Here is a 23,551-nt window from a genome sequence, read left to right as displayed (position 1 = left end):
ACGAGTCAGGCAGAGAAAAAGAAATACCACATGTTCTCACTCATTGGTGGGAGCTAAAAAATAAACAAATTAATTCACACACATACACACACAAAAAAAACCGGGGGGGGGGAGGGGAAGAAGACGTAACAACTATACTTTTTTGAAGTTGTTACAACAAGCAAACGGAAAGGACATTCTTGGAGGGGAGGGGAGAGAGGGAGGAGGGAGGGAGGTGTTGGTGATGGGCCATAATAATCATATACATTGTATATTGACAAAATAAAAATTTAACGGAAAAAAAAAAGAGATGGCTTATAGATGAATATAATTAATACTCGCTCATGATGCCAACTTCAAAATTTTCAGAATACACTTAGCTTCTCCTGTATTTATAATCCATTATTGACTGACATTTATGACTCCCATCTGAATTAATCATTCTAAGGCATCTTGGAAAGCATATAGACATATGTGTGGATATGTGGAGATGAGGACACATAAAAAAATCATTTCCATAAACATTGCTATTATTATAACGTGGTTACAATTAACAACCACACATGAAAAAGAAAGGGAACAAACAGGATGTCACCCCACTTCTTTTCAGGAGGGTCTGAAATTACCCTTGCAGTGAACTTGAAACCTTTCACTTCAGGCAGGTGTTAAACCATTTCATTTGATCATTTATTTAATCAAAACATCACACAAATCATCCTCTTCCTTTCTTCTTTGGCTCCAAATACTTTATAAACCACAATGGGAACACTATCTTACAGCTCACATTTGTATGGTTGACATTTGTATAGTTTTTCAAACATTTTTAAATTAGAGTTCCCCTTTATGACATATGATGCAAAGAAACATCACCTACCCTAAGTATACACAAGGCCTATGACTCTATACCACATGACCACCTAGGTGTCAAGATTCAAAAGCAGAAACATGTTAGGGCTCAATTTTTAATACACTCTTAGCAAACTCTCCCTTTCTCTGTTCCTCAGTATTCACTTCAATTAATTGAGACAAGTTTAGTGGATAACTTTTAATGTATTGCCCCCTGGTAACAATTAAACACTAAGAAGTAAAATGTGAAAAAGTTAGTTTCCTAACCCTGTCTTTGGAGAGCTTTTGACCAAATTTTGATGACAACTGTAAGGCACCAAGTCTTAAGATTGTTCTATGGAATGTGAAGACTTATCTTCTTGCAAGCAAGATTTACCACTCTAAATTTTGTAATAGGAAAAATGAACCCTGTAATTGAAAAGCAAGGCTGCTGTTTCTTACCAACACCATCGTCATGATACAATAAGAGGTAACTGAGTGCATATTATATACGAAGCACAAAACCAAGCATGTTATAGACATTATCTCATTTAATAGGGTAGGTTCTATTTTACAGATAAATGATGTGCCCAAGGTCATATAGCTATTAAGCAACTGAGCTGGATTTGGACCTTAACCTTTTTGATTACCAAGTCTGAGCTTTTAACCAGCACAGTCAGGTAACTCCTAAATAGTTTCACGACCTCTCATTAAAATGAAAACCCATATTTCTGTGCCAAATAACAAATGCTACATATTTACTAAGGAAGAACTGCTTTAACAATAGATCTACAAGAATGCGTATTTCTCTTCCATTTCCTTCACCTTTGATCAAAAGGTATAGTAAGTTTTGTTTTTTTAAATATCTAAGGTAGAACCTAAAGCATATATGTAGGCCAAATATGTTCTCTAATTTTAGAGACCGACTTTAAAATTAAAAGTCAATTGTGCTTCTTCTCCAAAATAAGATTTATATTATGCTTATCTTCTACTATATAATGGTCAAGAAGAAAATGTAATGTTAAGTAAAGCTTGAAGTGAAGAAAACTCTTAGTGTGGCATAATAATATGATGTTAAAACCAACATGCTAGAAGTGATTTTTCAGTTCCATTATAAACAGAGCTTCCTGACCTGGGGCCCTTGAACTACAGGGCAGGGAGAGGCAGGATTAATTAAAAATATATACAAAATGTTTGTGTTTATGCATATTTTCCCCTAGACAAGGAGTTATAACTTTCATTGAGTACTTGAAATCCATGACTCCAAGAAAGGTTAAGAGACACCATCACAGGATTAGAATATTCAGTCACCAGCTATGAAAAAATTGTTTCAAATATAAATCAATGCTAATTCTAACAAAGTCTTTTCTAAAAAATTGGAGTATCCATGAAGTGCAGGCTGGACCTATTATTAAGATAAAAGAATATTCTTAAAAATCTCACCATGGATTTATTTGCTATAATTTCTAGAAGCCTCCTAAGTTACAACTGTTTAAGCAAAGAGAACTTAAGTGGTCAATAAAAACTCCAATTAACTGTGGCCTTTAGCATTTGGGTACCTGAGAATTTGCTGGGTGATTCACTGTCTCTTGGAGGTAATAATTCCCAATAGACCGAGGGAAACTGTTGCAAAGAAAAACACTCAGATAATAAATATTCCCCCAAATACCATACTGCCACTTCTTTTAAACAGATGAATACAAAACAGATGTGACACACTGCACCCAAAGATTTTAGATTGACATTAATATTAAATCAATACAAAGTGTAGTAAATTTCATATGCTCTATCTATTGAACAGTATGGGTCCAATAAATAGTTCAGTACTAAACACAGATCAGAAAGCTTAAATAATTTAAATGAATAGAAAAACCTCAACACTGACTACTTCGATATAAAGCATAAAAGGAGCTAAGAAGTAAGTATATATGGCAAGAATTAAATGAAACAAATCAAACTAGGAGTGGTGATGATTTTTTCCAGGAGAATTTGCTAAGAACAAAAGCTATATGTCCCCTCCCCCCTCCGTTTCTATTTCCAGTTCAAGAATAGACATTTGGCTAGATTTATAAGGTACTTTCTGTTTAATAGCTTATTGGGAAATTATTCCAACTATCTCTAATATATTTTGAGGAAAGCAAAAATGCACTTTGTACAAAATTCATATAATTTGTGATATAATAAGTATTATATTTCACAAAACAAATTTATCTCTGGTATAAACAAATTAGGCTCAAAATCTTAGCAATTCGATTATTTCATGTATTTTGCCATAAAGCAGACAAGACTCTGAGCAGAATTTATTATTTAAGGTGATTTTAACTGGTGCAGTTATAATTGAACTAATGTTTCTAGATTATTACAGTACTCCAAAGGCCTTTCAAATTGCTACAGTTTAGACAAACACCTAAATGGATACGTATGGTATCTGGAGCTTTATATATATGAAAGTTCATTTCAGCAGCTACCATTGGCCTTACTTTTTACCAGACCTATATGTTAATATGCTAATTATCCATAATTAAATTGTTAATTTTAAAAACATTTTATTTAATCAAGCACTATTTTAGGGTCTCTTTAGGTCTTTTTATTTTAAGAAAATAAACCATACCCTAATTACCTAAAAAGCAAGTAAAATACCTACAATATAGAGGCATTCACTTTTAAATTCATTTAAAAGATTTTTTTACAAAAACCATATGACTTAATAATGCTAAATTTTGTTATCTCAAGTAAAATGCAATGATGTTACTTACATAAAACCGATCATTGATCAACGTAATTGTTTTCTTTTTAAAAGATATATATTTAAATTACAAAATTGATATTTCCAAAGTTTGAGTCTCTTCAGTAGTGACAGACTGTGTGTTGTTGACCTTTTAAAAACAGGTTTGTGAGTATTTTTCCTACAGTGACCATTCTGGCAGTAAGAAATTAAAAATTTTTAAAAATCGAATTGAGATGGGAGTTTGGGATTCTTTTCACAAGAAAGGAAAACTAGCTTGTTTTTTTTTTTAAGTTATTGGGCTAGTAGTTTTCACATTCATTTGCAAGGCTACATGAAACCTCCATATAATCTCCTACCCTCTCCCTATTTCCCAAATATGAAAACAGCTTTATTGATTTTTCTGATTTTAAAATTAATTACATGCTTCCTTATGTTAACAAGAGAATTTAATTCAAAGGTAATTTACTTAAATGAAAATGCAGTTATCTAGCAAAATATCAACAATCAGCCAGGATATATTTCTTAAATACAGACTGATGTGTTTTTAATTCTTTACAGAAGCATACTACTTAAATGAAAATGCAGTTATCTAGCAAAATATCAACAATCAGCCAGGATATATTTCTTAAACTAATACAGACTGATGTGTTTTTAATTCTTTACAGAAGCATACTAAGAATTCCTCAAGCCCTCTCAATATCTAGCACCTTCTTCTTTTTTCTGCCTACAAAAAAACATGTACTGAACAGTTACTATGCTAAATACATTGCTCATTTCACTAAAATTTCAAAAACAATTTATCTAAAAACCATTCTGAGAAACATTCATATCGGGAGAGTTTAAATGTCTTGCCCTAAGTTTCTCAATAATTAATAGAAAACAAAATATAAACCCACACGGATCTAAATTCTTTGCTCTGCATATGACACAACCTGTTCTGAAGTATGAAAGGCCAAAAGCCAAACCAACATAAGTAGAAATGAAAGGGCTTTAGGATTTAATGCTTAAAGGAGATGGCTTATTTCTAAGACAATATCAAAGCAATTTGAAATTCCTTTATTTAATAATGAATTATCATTTTAGGTAATCTCCAATGAGCAAAACTTAGTCACTTTAAAAACTAAGGTAATCTGGTGATGAAGAGGATACAGAGAAACAAGCAAAATTATGTACTGTTAAAAATGTTTAAACTATAGAACTCTTGGGTGGTAATTTAAAAATTAGACCAAAAGTCACAAAAATGTACATTCTCTCTGAACCAGCTATTATATTTTTAGGAATTTATACAAAAGAAATTTTTAAAATACACAAAAAATTAAACAGTGCTACTTATCAAAGCACAGCTGTGACCAAAAGAAACTGAAAACTAAAATGCCTATCATTAAAGAGTTCATTAAATGGAAAACTATGCTGTCATTAAAAGGTTCTATTGTAAAATTTTTTGATCTCATGTAAAATAACCATATAAATTATATCTCATATAAAAATAACCATGAAAGAAATGGTTATAAAGCTATGAGACCAACTTTGATATTTTAAAAATATGTGTATACACAAAAATAAAAAGTTTTATTTAATATGTTAATAGTACTTAAACAATTACTCTTTTAATTACATTCTTGTTTCTTTAAATTTTTCTGCAATAATCATGTAATATTTATTTATAGTCAGAAAAAGTTTAAACTTTAATCACAATTATTTAACTGATCAGGAAGTCTGACATCAGATAATGGCCAACTTTTAAAAAAATTTTACCAAACTTTCTCTTAAAGTTATAAATGTGATTTTTGAACTTAAATCTGGGTATTTATATCATTTGTTAGTAATAACCTCTGAATATGGCCTCTAGGAGATCTCAAACAATGACATTTTATGATATTGTTAGATAACATAACAGAAAGGTAGCTGAGCAGAAAGTCAAGAATAAGTTGTCAACTTTTATACACAGGCCAGATAAGAAGCAAATGCATGATGAAAAATTTCACCAGGAAGTACATGTTATATATATCCTTAAGCTTTTGTTACTTATTCCATGGCCTCCTGAATCCATTTTTCAAGTTATCCTTCATGATCACTATCCACAATATAAAAAACATGAGGTAACAGTAGTATACCAGGAAAGCAGTATATATGAAGAAAAACACTAACAGCCAATATGGTGAAGCGAAAAAAGAAAAACAGAAAATACAGTCTCATTATTTCAATAACACCAGAGGAGTTTACACGAGGTATGTAACACTAGCACCATCTGGTGGAAAACTAGTTAGAAGCAATTCTTCAATTACCAGTTTAAAAAAAAAAAAAAACTAAGCTATCATTCCAAAAAAAAGAGAGCATTTTCCAAAGAGAACAACTCTAGCAAGGGTACAGTTATCACATAAGCAATTCTTCAATTACCAGTTTAAAAAAAAAAAAAAACTAAGCTATCATTCCAAAAAAAAAAGAGCATTTTCCAAAGAGAACAACTCTAGCAAGGGTACAGTTATCACAAAGAGGATCCATAACGAGCCTGGGAGAACTTAAAAAGTCTACCAACCAGAGGACCTGAGTGTACTCCCTGATGGACAACCTATCACATCTTGTCCACAAAGCAATATTTCAACAAAAGAACACTTTCCAGACACAAAAGAAACCTTAAAAGGGTAGACCCTAATTAGCAACTGCCAAGCAAAACTTTAATTTGGAGTTTGGGGTTCCTCAAAGTACCAATTACCTATCCTTCTTTGCCATAAACAATAGTATTTAACCCGAGAATCTGACTTTGCTCTTTAGCATCATAGATTTATGTTCACAATGACGCTAAGCTGCTAGAATGTTTCAAAAACTATATTCAAATCACTTTTACTGCTCTTGGCCGGCCATTCAATGATAAAGATGACAAACTCAATAGTACCTTCAAATGCATCACAGGGGAAAAGCAAAGCAACAACTGAAGGACAAAGAAGATGGAGCATTTTTCTCCTATTTGTAGGTAAAGTCTGTCTACTGAGGGAGAAGCAAAGTCTGACAAAGAACGGCACGAACAGAATTTGCCAATTCTCCACTACCTTCCACACTAAGCATCTCTTTTATTCTCTCTCTTCTTTCCCTTCACCTTCTTCTGCTTTCCTTTTTAAAAATCTCCTCTTTGTTTCTTTTTACCCTACCTATATCTGAAACCAACTTGAAGTTGTTAAAAGTACTGCATGATACCATTAAGGGAACTCAAGGGAAAAAAACAGTTACTGGACCAACTACAAGGCCTGGTGCATAAATGGCATTGAACTAGGCAAAAGGCAAGGGCCCTAACTGACTCTGGGACAGGAAAAGCAAGCTCAAAGGAACACTAACTGTGAACAAAACTGTTGTTTGCAGCAGTACTATAAACATTACATGTTCACTACTAACAAGATACAAAAGCTGAGAGCACAGGGAATAAACACTTTTAATTTTATAATTAAAATGTTCTTTGGTCAATATTTTGTACTTTGATATGTACTGACTTAAAAAACATATGTCAACCCACCTGCCATCTACCCAACACACCCTCCTGATTCTTGCAGTTAACACCAGACTCTTTTTATGAATTCAATTTGTTATTCATATGAGTTTATCCATATTTGTTTATTCTTGTTCAATTGCAATTCTATTATGATATAAATCTGAGAGTTGCGTATAGAAGCAATAAAATTCTCTTACAAAGAAAAAAGTTTGCTTCATTTACTTTTTTCCTACCCCTTCATAATTTTTTTTTTTTTAGCTTAAATGCATCTATGGGCGTCTGTCCACTAATAAATAAATACGAGGAATTCATATTGCTATGGCACAGATTTTTTAGAATACAACTTATTGCAAATTATTCTACTCCTTTATCATCCATCCAATAACAGAAGTCAGAATCAGAATGACTAACGTAGAGGGTTAATGTTGTAATATTTTGCTCATAAATGCCCAATAATATAATACTGAGTATGAAAAGCTTTAAAAAAAGAACAATAACAACAAAAAGAAAACCCCAAACAAACAGAAAAGAAGTAACAGTAAAGAGACAGAAGCAGAGATATACCCCGTCAGCAACAAAGAGCCCAGTTCTTTTTCCATACAACTGAAAAAAAATTTACTAACAAATGTAGTATACAAACATCATAATCATAAAGCTTCTTGTAGGGACATATCAAGAACATGAAAGGCCAGTCTATTTTTACTCCCATTGCCCTGTAATTTCCTTTACCTCTACTAGAACAGTTCTTAATTTAAACCTTTCCTGCAGTTACAGGAACAGGATAGGCTGAATAAGCTGTACCAAAAACTACCCACATCTCTATATGTAACTTTCCCTGACTCTAGAGCAGTAATTCTCAAACTTGAGCCTGCATCAGAATCAGCTGGAGAGTTTGTTAAGACACAGACTGCCAGGTCCTATCCCCAGAGTTTCAGCTTCACTGGGGCCAAGAATTTGCATTCTGACAAGTTCAATGGTAATGCTGATGATCCTGGTCCTGGGACCATCCTTTTTGCTTTCAGGTTCTGTTAAGTTATAATTTATATTTCATAAAATTCACCCTCTGAAGTGTATAATTCAATGACTTCTAGTAAATGTTGCACAACTGTCACCAAAATCCAATTTCAGAATATTTCCATCTCAAAAAGATTCTTTGTGCCTATTTGCAATCACTCCTCTTTCTCATCTCCAGCCCCAGATATCCACTAATCTACTTTCTGTCCCCATATATTCACCTTTTCTGGACATTTCATATTAACAAAATCATACAACATGTTGACTTTTGTGCCTGGCTTCTTCACTTAGTATAATGTTTTTGAGATTCATCCATCTTGTAACATCAGCACTTTCTTTTTATCATTGAATAGTATGTTCTGTTATGGATATATCACATTTTGTTTATCCATTTACCAGTTGATGAACTTTTGGGTTCGTCCAGTTTTCTGGTATTATGAATAATGCTGCTATAAACATTCACATACAAGTCTTTGTGTGGACAGACATTTCATTTCTCTTGGATAGACTACCAGAAGTGGAAATGCTGGGTTGTAGATTTACGTTAATTTTTTAAAAAACTGCCTAGGTGCAACGAATGAGGGCTTGTTTGTATCTTTGATAATGTTTCTTATTTGTCTGTCTTTTTAAAGCCTCAAAAACTCAAAAGAAACACCAAGCCCTTGAAAACTATGAAAGCTTAGTGGTTTCCCATCTGCATAAGCAATACATTAATGTCATTCATAGCATCTGCTTTTCTGTTTCGTTTTATAAAGTAAAGCCTATCATAATCAGAACTATCATCCTAAACATATTTATACTTTTTATGAGAAGAAAAGAGAATTTGCAACTGGCTTTAATACATTATGTAATAAATAAATTTATTTTCATTTATTTCAGCTGCAGATGGGCCTGAGCTACCACCTGGGAACACAGGATGGCATGTTGATACTGAAGAATAAGTGTTTTCAGAGTCATCAGTCAAAACTATGGCTTTTGACACTATGCTAATTAAAGATGTAAGAACTATGTTCACTCTACAAATTAATGGGAAGAAAGATAAATGTTGCACCATGGTGAAGATTACAGAGACAGAGCATATTATCTGAAAGATACATTTGATCTATCTTGGTATTTTTGTGTAATTTTTTTAGTGTTCCTCACCCCAAGGCCTTTTAAAATAATTCACATACCAATTCAGCCCTTTCTTTGTTGAAAATCTATTGTATCTTAAATTAAGAGAAGCCAAAGATGGTAGCTAAAATTCAAATCTTGTCTAGTACCATAACTTGCAACTGTATGAAACATACTTCAAGAAGTATAAAATACATTTGATTCAGGTAGAAGCAATATCAAGATTGTTCATTTCCACGGTGAAACCCAAAATAATACCAGAATAATATCTATTCCTTGATGATTATCCACATCCAAAAATCAAATCCTAAGAGGAAGATACTTATGTGAATGCTACTTTTATAACTATAACCTGAGACACATATTCTGTAACTCTTTGGAAAAACTGTTACAATAGAAAGGATCCAGTTAAAGGATAAAGAAAGTTTAAATTTGTAACAAGAATCCTTCATTATATAATTCAAATTGACCTAGGACTCTAAGCAAGAAGGTTTGTTAAATGAAGAACTACTAGGCTCCTACTGTAACATATTTTTGAATATTTATGTTCCAATTCATGGATCTTATTGATAACATAAAAGCCATTTGTCCTCATTTCTTTTCAGTTGCTAAAGATGAGTTTTATTTTTCTACTTCATAAATTACATTACAAGGAACAAGCCTTCTTCAATATTGGCCAATATTTATTCTTCCTCTCCCACTGTGCCACTTAAAGTCACTTGAGAAGAAGCTTTCAAAAGAGATGCCAGAGGATACAGCTTCACAGGTGATCCACAGTCTCTCAATATGGTCTGGCTCCCAATAAGGTAACTTTTAGAGCAAAGTCTCATCCAACCTTCTTACTTTTTTGCAGTTCAAAAAGATTAGTGTCATTGGAACCTCTTTCCTAAATTACACCAAATTCGACTATCACCATCCCTGTTGATCTTATTAAGATCAACATATGAGAAATAAAGAAAATGGTTTACTCAATAACATACAACCAATTATAATTTATCCATAAGATTGAAAGGTAAGAACAGCAAAATAATAGTAATTGTGGATTTTTAAGCTTTCATTTTATACCAGTCTAGTTTTATCCCTCAATCAGTTATATACCAGTGACTAGGAGGAGCAGACTCATCAAATGGGCAGTTCTCCTGTCCTTTATTTACCAATCAGTCTTCTGGACTTAGAACTAAGATGGCTCAAGAGAAAAAAAAGAGAAGACAAAGCAGCAATAACCTCAAACAGATCTTACTCTTGGCTATTTAAGATTTGACAGTCATTGGTGTGTGCATCTGTATAGCACATGATCATAACAGAAACCCATCCTCAAAAATCTCCAATTTCCTACTGAAATTTTGAATATACTATTTAATAAAATTAAACTTAATAAAAATGAAGAGTAAAGATGAGAACTCCCCAACCCTCATCAATATCCAGTAAAATCCAGAAAATAATCACTGAAATCTTTGCTTATACAAGTGGCAAATTAGCATCACACCAAATAGGTGCAAAGGAGAATAAGAACACATAAACACACCTGAATCTTCTATACAAAACCTGTGTGATCTCTCAAAAAATAACTGAAGTGTACCACTTCAGCAATTCATCCAAATGTGAACAAATGCCCTCAGCCTATTCCTGAGAAAGGGAAGAATGATCAGTTGTATCTGTCTTCATCTTGTCTGAAAATCTTGACATTTTTCAGCAAGTAAAGGTTCCAAATGGCAGGTGTCAGAATGTCTTAGCCTCACATGTGGTGCTAGAAGGCAGAAAAACCAGCAGCAGCATGTGGTCATGTCAGAGCCACACAGAAGCTGCCTAGAGAGCACATTCTGAAAAGAGCAAACCTCAGACTCAGTTAAATCAATCTAGTGCCAGATGCCACTATCAGAACAAAGCTGTGGTGCCAAGGATTAGCTAGCCAGAGAAACATTCAACTCAAGCCTCTCATGAAAGGGAAAATAGCTGAGCAAAATGGCACCTGTCCATGTCCTGTCTGTATAATAATTTGGTCAAACTAGCTTCTTCTATGTTGAGAAGGAAATGGCCATAGAATTCTTTGCTTAGTCTACAAGTGGTATTATTTTCTCAAGGTCACTTTCAGTTATTCTAAAGTAAATAACATGAATCTCCTGCATTTGCACAATACTTATAGCTTTCTGAAAGTGCTTTAAGATCTACTAACTCAAACTAACTTATTTTAATATTTATAGTCCTATAAGGAAGTAATGATCATATAAGTAATCTCATATTTTGAGTGAGACCCCCAAATTTAAATAATCTAACAAGATCATCTGAAACCAACTAGTAAAACCAAGACTTAAAAAGTCTGTTAGGCCAGACTTCATTTCTATGAGTATTTAGATACCCTCTGTCCATTCCTCTCCTGCAAACTATCTTTTCACAGATATTCCCAATAATAAGAAAGCTTTGGAAGCCTTAAAAGTTGTTTGTGAAGGTCAGTCAATTACCATTTTTGTTCCCAGATGTTAATATAAACAGTATTATTGTTACCGACAGGCCAGGCTTGGCTTGCCCTCTCGCATTAAACAAGTTTGGCTTGCCCTCTCACACTGACCAAATGACCTGAAAGTCCAAAAGTTGGTACAAGGATTGGAAGGTTTATTCAGATAACCTGTACTTGTCAACTAAATGTCTAACCAAGCAAACAAGCAAAGAAAATGACCTGAAAGTCCAAAAGTTGGTACAAGGATTGGAAGGTTTATTCAGATAACCTGTACTCAACTAAATGTCTAACCAAGCAAACAAGCAAAGAAAAAAGAGGAGCAGTGGGGTCCAGTTTATCCTAGTTCCAATCGGTGGGGCCAACCTATTCCATTAACAGTAACTGATAAAAAGCAGTTCTCCCCACTGTTTTCAGCATAAAGTAGAAAAGTATTGACTAGATTTATAAATCAGAGAAACAAAGCATAGCCAGGAGCCCTCCAGGGTGCACCTACTTAGTAGTGTATACAATCCAACTAAACAGCAGAAGAGGGCTCAGAAAATCAGAGAAAAGTAAACAGAATAAAGCATTGCCTTGTCAGAATTTAGGCCAGGGACTCCAGGAGAGGTGTAGCAGCAGCAGAGACATGGGAACAAAATAGTCCCAGTGGCCACTTGCCTCTTGCAGCTAGAGTCTTCTCTGGTACCCAAAGCTTTCCAATTTTGCCAGTGATTAAATTAGGCTCTTGGATTCCAAAGTTATAGAAATGAACAATGTATCCAACAGTAAAGCAAGCAACACTTTATTAAAAGAGGAGATAGACTTATGCATAAAGGGAGTAGCAACAGTAAGCTAGCCCCCCCCCCCCCCAGCTGTTCAGAGTTTTTTTTTTACAGGGAAAAGAGTTAAGGGGTACAGGCCAGCATCACTGGAGGTGGTCCATTCTGTCCTTCCTGGTTGTGTCATGGGCTCATGCTCAGTAGGTCCAAAATGGCAGTGTTCATCATTAATCCATCAGACCCCCCAGGAGGGTCACTGTAGCAGTCACCTTGATGCTTTGTGCACAGGTGGGAATTCCTAAAGGGGTCTTAAGGTTAATCTGTAACATTTACAATTATGGTAAACAAGCCTTGGTGAGGGGTTTTGCAACTCAGTAAATATCTGTTTCCTCTCTTATCTCAGTCTATTTTGTCAGGGCAGCCCATGGGGTAATCATTTGCCCTAGGGGTCTCGTGACTGAAGAGTGGAAATGCAACAAAGTATCCTCTGCAGAGAAAATGGAGTCAGTTTGGTTCACAGGCCTAGCTTTACTCTGTTTCATTATGATATACTTTGTTTCTCCTCAGACCTGAGTCTAAGAAACAGTCATGATGTTTGAGGGATACTCAAAGCAGGTGACACTGGGGAAGCACCAAAATAAGTTATTTCTTTAGAAAGGAGCATTCACTATCAAGTCATCTGGTTAGATACATCACAAACTAAACAAACTAGTATTCACTCAGATGAGCATTACATGATTAATGATACAATCCATTCATGGAAAAAGAAAATTCATTATCATTTTGGTTTTCATATTCCATTAGAATATGCAAAGGAATCACTGGGCCAAAGATTAATACTTGAAAACCACTTGATTTCTTCCCATACCTCACAAGACAAAGCATGAACCAAAGCCAGGACTTCATTTCAAGGTAGTAATCCTTTAACATAAGATAGTGTCAACGTGAGGGCCTTTGAAAGTATCCAGAACACAGATAATCTAATTCTCTTACCAAAAAATTGTTTTTTTTCCTCTACAACATTTTTACTTGCCATGACTACACCACTGACATTTATTTATTTGCCATACACTTGTGCCTATTTTCCACTAAAACAGTCTAGTGGAGCCTACATTACCTTGTCTTGCCTTGTCATCAACTAGCAAATATTATTCTTCAACTCTGTGCAGTTGCTTATGTAATTTTTCATCTTCATATTAAGGCCAATTAAAATTTATAGCATAGAAAGGATAAAAATACCAATCAACATAGACCCACATTCATATAAGGACTAAGAGTACTATCACCTATATATTCTATAGTTTGAAAATCAAATTTATTAAATAAAATTAAAATTAAATACATGTTAAAATAAAAGTACAATATTCCAAATTAATTTAATATCTTGTTCACTATTTAGTCTGCAGGTTTCCATATCTGTAAAACACGTTATTTTGATATAATTTCCACGTCTGCTGTTTTTTCCTACGTACTTTGCTGACTTAATTGATTCCAGACTTCCCAGCATCTCATGTTTTTCTGTTTTACACATTGAAATAGAGGGATATGTTTTTTCATTAATATGGGTAAAAACTAATTTGTGCTCATGTTTGGAGTATAGTAAAGATGAGTGTCGGTAAAAACAGTGCTATGCTGCTGTCAAAGAATGTTTATTGCTCAAAATCATGCAAATGGCAAACAGAGTCATGAAATAGACAGGCTTTACCTTAGAATCATACTTGGAAGGTATATCAGCTGAAATATAACCAGGACTAAAACAAGCCAGACACAAATAACTCAAAATGCTGTTATACAGTCATAGTAACGGTCACCAATTTTTTCAGTCCACAGAAAAGCAGACAGACAAACTAGGGCACTTGAATGTAATTTGGCTAATGACACTCACTGCGACCTCTTTGATTAAGCTGAACCACAGAAGATTATGGTTATTGAGATCACTAAACATTCTCTGAAACTTAAAAGTAAATTATTCTATATAAAGTCAATTCTCCCTTCAAGCCACTAAAATCTTCTAAATCTTTTTTTTTTTTTAATCTCATTTTAAAAATTTAATTGTTAGGCCTAACTTTTGGCAAATATGTTTTATCTCAACAATTCTCAATGTTAAGATGAAATAATAAGTGGCAGGAAAAAAAGAGCCTAAAACCAACAAATGAATAAACGTAACCTTTTGGTCTAATCTGATCTAAGGTAATGACATCTTACAAAACAATACTATCTACCCTAAGTGAATCATTGTGCAGTATTTTCATGTACTGAAATACACTGTACCCACAAAAATGTACATGAAAATATTAAAATAATTTTTAAAAAGTAATGACATCTCCCCATTCTTTCTTACAGTTTCCTGTCCTTAATTGTTAAAACCTGGCCAGGAGATATTTATATAATATTAAAAACACAATATACTAAAAAAATTTAGAAGGTTATCAGATATTTAGTTACACTATAATTTAAAAGGTATATATTTTTCAAAATTAAAAACAAATATAAAAATAACACAAAGTAGAAGAAAGCTAAAGACATGTTCTTGAAATTCCCAAAGGTAGATAGGAAAAGAAAAGTTATAGCCATCACTTAATATGTACTTTAACACCATGTGTAAAAAAATCTACAATATAATCTGATCCTAAAGAATTCAAACTACAGACTTCCTGATTCCCCAGTGCTGGATATCACCTCTAACAGTACCTATACAAAATGGCTGAAAGAACATTTAAAATTACTTCATTTCCCTTAAGTTCATTTTAAGTATGAAGTCTCCATTCCAAAGTAAATTTTAAAGCACTTCATGTTGTTCTAAAAATATATTTTATATCAAAGGTTTCCAATGAATTTTTCCTGTTAATTTCTCAAGTTTTCTAACTCAAATTTAGGACAATTACAATTATATGTAAAATTACAATCTCTAAAGTAATATTAATGTAGCATATCACACGCTTGGAGTCACATTCCAACATCATTTCCATTTGAAAGTTAAAAAACATTAACAAAAAGATGTTAGAATACAAACTCAAGTGTGTGATATGGTATGTTAACTTTGACTTTTTCATTCTTATAACTTTTTTTTCTTAGAAGTTTGAATAGTAGTGTTTCTTCTTTATAAGCAATTTTAACCAGTGGATTGCTAAACATAATAAACAATTTTAATAAAAATAAATGTAAAAATGATTTAAATCATAAGTCATCATGAAACAAAACAAATTATTCAGTCATAGAAATTCTTACATAATGATAGGAAAGATGTTAACCTTTCCCCATATTTAAATGAGAGAAAAGAAAAAGGGAGAGGGAGGGAGGAAAGAAAAGGAGATGGACGTTTGCAATGGTGGGGGGTAGGGGGGAGGGAAGAAGAGGGGGGAGTGGGAGGAGGAGACGGGGAGAGAGGGAGAGGGGTGTGTGTGTGGAAAGAACATGCACTAGCATGCCTATGTATATGACCAGCAAATCCATTAAAACTTTCCTTTTTCACTAAAATACATAGGATACACTCACAACGGCTTGTAAAGAAGTAACAGAATGTAACAACACTAAGCAGTCTACTTCTCCAAATCACCCACCCACCCTAATCTCAGGAGAGTATATTGGTAGTAAAATGAATGTGTTTTCCTCACCTAGAATAAATCACTATTATCATGAGCAAGTTTAAGAGTATCAATTTCTAACCTTATCTAGTGGTTAAAAAACAAAACTTTACATATTAGAAACACACGCACAACACAAAGAAGAAACTAAAAGTCACTTTTCCCTTTTCTTTCAACATATTTCTCCAGTTTAGAAACTAGGCCTGTGTTACTACATATTTTTCAAACACCTATTCCATTTCCAATTTGGCCACTTAAATACTTTCCCCAAATACTTGGAAAAATGCAGATTTCTAAGATAATTTTTCAGAAATAAATAGCACGCACGCTTATGTGTGTATGTTCACTCTATATTTGCATCAAGCTTTAGCTCTGTTACTTAAAAATGTAAGTTTTCCATTATATGGAGATATACAACAGCAAAAAACCCCAAAAAACAAACAAAAAAACCCCCAAAACCTTGTAACTGAAATTAGTCTACAGATAATTTTTCAGAAATAAATAGCACGCACGCTTATGTGTGTATGTTCACTCTATATTTGCTTCAAGCTTTAGCTCTGTTACTTAAAAATGTAAGTTTTCCATTATATGGAGATATACAACAGCAAAAAACCCCAAAAAACAAACAAAAAAACCCAAAACCTTGTAACTGAAATTAGTCTATTTTACCATTTTCAAATGCCAGGAAGAAATTATTAAAACAAATAATATTTAGAGTTAGAAAGGTGTACACTAACATAATTAAATACAGGGGCATAAAATTTACACATTTTATACCTAAATTTATTGTCCCTTTGGAAAGCTGTGTTTTTGTCACAGGATTAGAATTTACTGCATTACCCCCCAAATCCTATTTATAGAAAAAAAGTCTTTCAACTGTATAATAGTACTTTAGGTGAAGCTTCTATGAAAAGACCTGCCAAGCAGCTTGAACTATCATATTAAATGGATCACAGGGTTTATAAAGTGCTACAGACTTTCAAAGGCATTGCCTGCAATGAGTATCACAATCATAACAAGAGAAGACTCCACTCCAGGCACATGTCTAAGTCGTTTACCTGAATTGTTTCTTGTCAAATTAAAGTGTCAAAAATTATCCTATCAATGTTGTCCCTAAGGAATCTAGCTCAATCCAAAAGGCAGCTACCAATTAGTAAAGTTGGGCCTTTTAATGAGGAAAAATTTTCTTTTTCTATTGATATGTAAAATTAGCTGGTCCAAAAAGAAAAGTTTCATCTCAGCAGTTAGTTTAAGTGCTACTGATAGCTATAATCACATGCAGGCTGCAATTCCTTTTGAAAGGCTTTTCAAATGAACAAACACAAAGAAAAACGAGAAACACAAGTATTTTCATAGTGAATGACTGCCTAGGAGTACACAGTTATAAAAAAGGCAAGGTTAGAGATCCAGATATCCAGGAGTATTGTGAACTAACAAACCAAAATCAAAAGTCAAATGAAATCCTTGTTTACTCTTTTGACAAGGTCAGTGCACCTATCCCTTAGCACAATAACCAATTGAATCGCAGGTTGCAAAAGGTGCTCCAGGAAAATAAAATGCATCACAAATCATTTAATGTTTCTCAATTGCCTTAGATGAGCAAATAAAATCCTCTGAGAAAAACATTTCCTGTTCAATTGGTTGTTTTTCAAAAGCTGCATATCACTTGGGATTGCCTTGTAAAAGTGCTCATTCATTAGCAGCATAAGAGTACAGATGATTAATAGATGCCCTATCTTTTTCACCGGCAAGTCCAGATGAATTTTTATAGTACATTTATAACTTACCCACAGAAGTGAGAGTCATGTTCACCTACCACATGAACTTCCCCCAAAAGTTCTAAAACTTGATTTCAAAGAATAGAAATACAAGCAACAGACAGACAAGCTCATGGAATAAGTCTACTTACAAAAGGCATGTACTTAAGTTGCCCAGGCTTACGATGTTGCAAAAAATCATTTTATGACCTGTGGCTACTAGAGTAATCAAAAGGTTTGATTTTAACTGTGGTGAAGGACAAAGTTAACAGCAAAAATTCAACAGTATATATTTCCATGCATATATTCCTTCCACACTTTTCATAAAAAGACTCAGACGAACTATCAAATACTTCTTAATGTTGATGCCTTTAAAGTCTCTATTCCCAGATACCAAATTTCTTAGATTTGTGGTTCAAGCGATGACAAACGGATCATTTCCTATTCACTCCACTTACTTTATCATCAACAAGACTGCTAGAATCCAGTTACGTAAAGAATTATTTTCAACAGCCACCTTCAATTACAGATGTTTGACATGATCACAGACTTCCAATGTTAATCTCAAATTGAAATACCCACACTTGTGTCAAGGGCCCTTTGCGACACACAGCATGGCTATTTTTCTTTGCTTTGCCTTATCCTGCAAAGATGCTGAAATAGATTGGAATCCTCTCTTCTCCCCCATCATTACTGCCATATCCATCTCTTATGCAAAGTAGCATGCAGACCCACATGCTTTCTTGACAAAGGGATTTTCATGGTTAAAGTACTGTTTTTCTAAATATGCTTCTAAACCCAAAGGCTTTTTAAAGAAAGGGAAAGAAAATCTTCATGTAATTGACTCATTTCTCCAAGTTTTCTACCTATAGATCATACTTCCTTAGCTTACATTCATTTGCATGAACTGAATGTATTTAATTTCAGGGCTCTATTGCCAACCACAATTCTGGACTTAGAAACTTTCAGTATAGTTTAGTTCAGAAAGTATACCCATCACTTACTGAAAAAAAGGAAGCCTGAATCTACAAAGAATAATCCTATCAGCATACTAAATTGTACTTATCTGTTGAACAGAGATTTTTTAAGTAACACAATTTTCTGGCAAACCAAATTCAGGTATTTATACCAAGAGCATATATAGAACTATCTACTATTTCCATGTGACAACCAACTGGAATTCTGAACACAAAGACAATGATTCTGCTTTATGTGTAGGTGAATTCATGAAAATCTGCTCTTAAACTGAATTTGTATACCAAATTCCATTTTAAATGCATTTAAAATGTAACAGGGAGCTTACTAGCTAAATGAACTACAAAGTAAAATTTTTACAGTGCAAAGAATTCACTGGTAAAGGAACTGATGACCCCTTTCTTTTATGAGCTTTTGTGATATGTGTTTAGAATTCATATAAGTGAATAAATAATACTTTTCTTTGTGCCTACATCATACCTATGCTAGTCATAGAAATGTGGACCTCCATGTTCTCTTAGAGGAAAGAAATGTTGGTCCCCCTTAAGATACATCTAGCTTATGTTAAGGGAAGTAGGAACTCATGCTGAGAAGGACCAAGCCAGCAAACAATAAACACTCATAAATTACCCTGGGAGCACAGGACCCTCAGCTAACAGGAAACAACATGAGAAAGCAAGAAATTGAACTCTACCTTCAAATTGATTCTTTCCTGTCCATGCCACTATTCTTCTGTAACATTTCTCCCATTGCTCCAGCAAGGTCATAGCCACAGAACAGCATTATGCATTCCTCCACGTTCCTCATCATATAAAACTGTGTTAGCCCAAAGTTAATCCCTCAGTGACTATTTCTTGCCATTTGCTGACACTTCAGGCTCAAAAAATGTCCAGGTACGATGAGAACATATGCATGTAGTCTACTCACATAATGAAGGCTAGATTACCCCTGAAAGTTCCACTCCTCCAGAATGCTTCCTCAAAAAAAAAAAAAAAAACAAAAAACCTGACCAGTTAATGAAATAGTTAATTAGTTTCAACCTAGCATTGAGACAAATTTAGTTCATTCTGAACCCTAAAATGTTTAAAAGCTGAAGAAGATGGAAAATTCAAAAGAAGTGTTGCATTCCACTACCTTAATAAATGACTACTTGAATGAGATTTAGGGCCTATAAAGAATAAACTGGCTGGCTTGATCATTGAGCCTCAGGCCCCTTCTAAAAAATGAGGAGCTGGACTAGATCTTCCAGGTAGATCTTTCAGGTATTAATGTGAATATAATCTAAAAAATGAGGAGCTGGACTAGATCTTCCAGGTAGATCTTTCAGGTATTAATGTGAATACCTGAAATGCTCAGTCTTTTTCAGAAGTTTATTTTGCTACTGTCTCCTCAATTAAAGATAAAAGGTAAAATTAAGAGTGTTAAAGATAAGCTTATTCTTCAAGTCAAACTTTCTGGTACCAGCTAACATATTTAAAAAGGTGAAAAGGCAGCATGATGTGCTAGAAACAGCATGAATAACCAGGGGATTACTGTGTGAAATGAATAAGAATAGGTGTAAAGGTACTTGACAGGCAGCAGTAAACCCACAGACTATTATTACAATAAAGTCTGCATTGAAGAATGTACTAAAATCTACTTTTATTCACCTCTAAGAAAAGTCCATCATGATTTAAGTTAAAAACACATAATACGAGGATACTTCAAAAAGTTCATGGAAAGATTTGTATTATCACAAAATTGTGTATAACACAAATTTTTTTTAAAAAGTAAAATTACTTCTCAAGTACAAACTACAAAAGTCAATACTTAAAGGCAATTTTCCTGATTTTTGACTGTAGTAACTTTTCTTTTTCTAAACAAAGAAACAAACTATCTGAAACTCTTACTAATTAAGAGTATTAATTCTATAACTTCATTCTTCACAAATTCCCAATTTATGAAATCACATTTTAGGAAGTGGTGACCTACTGATGAAGCAAAAAAGCAAGGTAATTTTTTGTGGTGAAGTAGCACCCAATAACCACAGGATAACCAGGAATTCTAAATAATCAAAACACAATTTCATAAGCAAACAGGTATGAATCTCAACAAAAAGAAAATTGTGAGAAGTAAAATTTATCTGACAAAAAGATCGCTACTATATTTTAATCCTAAAGTAAAAAAATACCATTCAGAAACACAGATAATTTAGCTAACTTGCAAGCTAAAATTGGGCAGAAAAATAATTTTCTTACATGTCTACATAATGAATGGCTAAAATGAAAACAAACACCTGTCACTTTGGACCCTTCTCAGCAAAAATAAAATGGAATGAAGGGTATTGAAACTGTCTGAGACCTTCTGGCTCCATCATTATGGAAATCAATAAGTAGTCTGAGTCAGGGTTTCCAGAGGAAATATCTACTTTCATCACAGTCTCTCTGGAATAAATTCTTTTCAAAATGTTCCGATTCTCATTTAAACCACTTATAAAATTATTAACAACTTCCTTATACCTTACAAATTTTAAAGCACTGACAATTTTCAAAGCATTTTTTATCAAAAACTTCATGTCTGTCTTAATTATGAACAGCTAAGACAGACCATATTCTTTATCAAATGTCCTTATTCAGTCCTTTAATCATTGCATGTCACTCTTTAAATTTCAAAAGGAATTTCTGTATCTCATAAGAAAACACACTAGTGAGCAATATGACTGAGACATTTAGAAATTAGTAGTGCTTCAAGCTCAAGAACAGCAAATTCAGTGAAAATTCAGGACAGGAGAGAATAAATTATATACTACTAGACATATACTGTGGAACCACTTCTGAACTAAGTAAGTATTATTATTATTAGCTACTAAGTCTTAGCACTTACAGCTTATAGAATCAGACACTATTGTCCTACATATGTATTAATTTATTTAACCTAAATAATAAACATATTATCCTATATAACAGCTGAGGAAACTGAGGTACAGAGAGGTTAGGTAATTTGCTGAAGGTTTTACAACTAGTAAGTGGTAGAGTTGGGAAATGAACAGTCTGATTCAAGAGCCCTTATTCTTAACCACTATTTTTAAACACATACTATGTTCAACACAGTATGGATATTTCATTCAATCCACACATTCCTGAGAAGCAGATATTATTATTCTCATTTTACTAATTAGAAAACTGAAGCTCAGAGAGATTAAGGAACTTGCCCAAATTCAGCCAGCTAGCAAGAAGCAGAGCTGGGGTTCAAACTTAGGACTGTATGACTCTGAAGTCTGTGCTCTTCGATTTAGCACTGTACCACCTCCTAAGGAGGCAGAGACTCCACTACTGCCATCAGAACGCCTCAGCAATCACTGTGATTCTTCTTTCTCCTTCTCTATCTCACTGGATTACTGCTGTGATTGGCTAAGCATGAAAACCAAAATAAATAATGTGAAGAAAGAAAATCAGCAGCCATGAAAGACCTGAAAGATCATTTACATATTATGATATTTCTAAGTCATCTCTATAAAGACCACTGTCAAAAAAAATTTTTTTAATCTCATCATTAGGCAGGTCATAAATTCACCTTTTCAAAATCCCTGGGCATGCTGGCTGATATGCTCCACAACAAATCCCAGAGACACAATCTAAAGGGAATCTTTTTGTGCAACTGTGATGTTCTTCAGCAATCCCTGCCTTGTCCTGGGTCACCTATCTTTTCTTCCATCCTAAAAGCACTTCTAGTCAAGTATTCAACCTTGACTTTAAACACAGGGGAAAGAAACAGGAGATCTAATAAGCTCATTCCAAAGTGCCAGGAACTTAGTGTGTTCAATTCCAAAATTGGATTTGAGATAAAACTACTTAATATACAGATTGCATCAAGGGTAAAAATAAGAATCTTTTGCTCTTAAGATGGGGAAAAAATAAACATTCCAAATATATAAACAAAAATATAAGACAGTACAATATTCTTTTCCAAAAATAATTATTAAGGATAAGTAGCAGTTGGAGATGTTTTAAGAGGTGGAATCTGTGTCTTAACAGTACCCCTGCAAAAAAAAATCCATATTCTGAAAAAGTACCATAAAATATGCACACACAATTAAATACTATTTGACAGTCCTTAAAAATGATGAGATTCCTTAAAAATGATATTTATCTGTAACACATTAATAAGTGGAGGAAAAAACACATATCCATTAATGTTAAATTATGTAACACACACATACATAACAGAGATATGAATCTAGATTCATGTTCACTAATATAATAACAATTGTTACCCTTGGAAGGTGAGGTACACATAATTTTCCGCGTTGTTCTTTAGATTATTCTACACTGTTTAAAACTGCTTGCAGGAGCACATACTTCCACAAAAACAATAAAAATAGTATTAATTTGTCAGTATATAAAGTGTATAGGTATAAGACTATTGATACGGTTTGGAAGTGTTGGCCCCGCCAAAACTCATGTGGAAATCTGATTGCCAATGTGGCAGTGCTGGAAGCTGTTTGAGTTATGGGGGTGGATTCCTCATGAATGGATTAATGCTGTCCCTGGGGAAGGAGGGGTAGTGAGTGAGTTCTCACTCTATTAGTTCCTGCAAGAGCTGGTTGTTTAAAAGACCCTGGCACCTTCCCTCTAGTGCGCGCATGCTCACTTGCTCGCTTGCTCACTCTCCCTCTCCCTCTCTCTCACTCTCTGGCCATGTGATCTGCTTGTACCTGCCAGCTGCCTGCCACTTTCTGCCATGAGTAGAAGCAGCCTGGGGCCCATGCCAGATGCAGCTGCCCCAGAATCGTAAGCCAAATAAACCTCTATTCTTTATAAATTACCCAGTCTCAGGTATTTCTGTTATAGCAACACAAATGGACTAAGATAACTACACATTACAATTTTCACAAAAAATGGTT

The 23,551-nt window shown here is 33.8% G+C and overlaps 1 protein-coding gene across 1 annotated transcript in view; it reads right to left on the bottom strand.

Moving 5' to 3' along the window:
* LOC103604982 (S1 RNA-binding domain-containing protein 1) overlaps positions 1-23,551 on the bottom strand; it is a 144,480-nt gene that overhangs the window by 74,099 nt on the left and 46,830 nt on the right. The gene's annotated exons all lie outside the window — the stretch shown is intronic.

This window comes from Galeopterus variegatus, unplaced genomic scaffold (genome assembly GCF_000696425.1).
Source record: "Galeopterus variegatus unplaced genomic scaffold, G_variegatus-3.0.2 Scaffold5521, whole genome shotgun sequence".
NCBI classification, from domain to species: Eukaryota; Metazoa; Chordata; class Mammalia; order Dermoptera; family Cynocephalidae; genus Galeopterus; species Galeopterus variegatus.
This window is presented reverse-complemented; position numbering and strand designations above follow the sequence as displayed.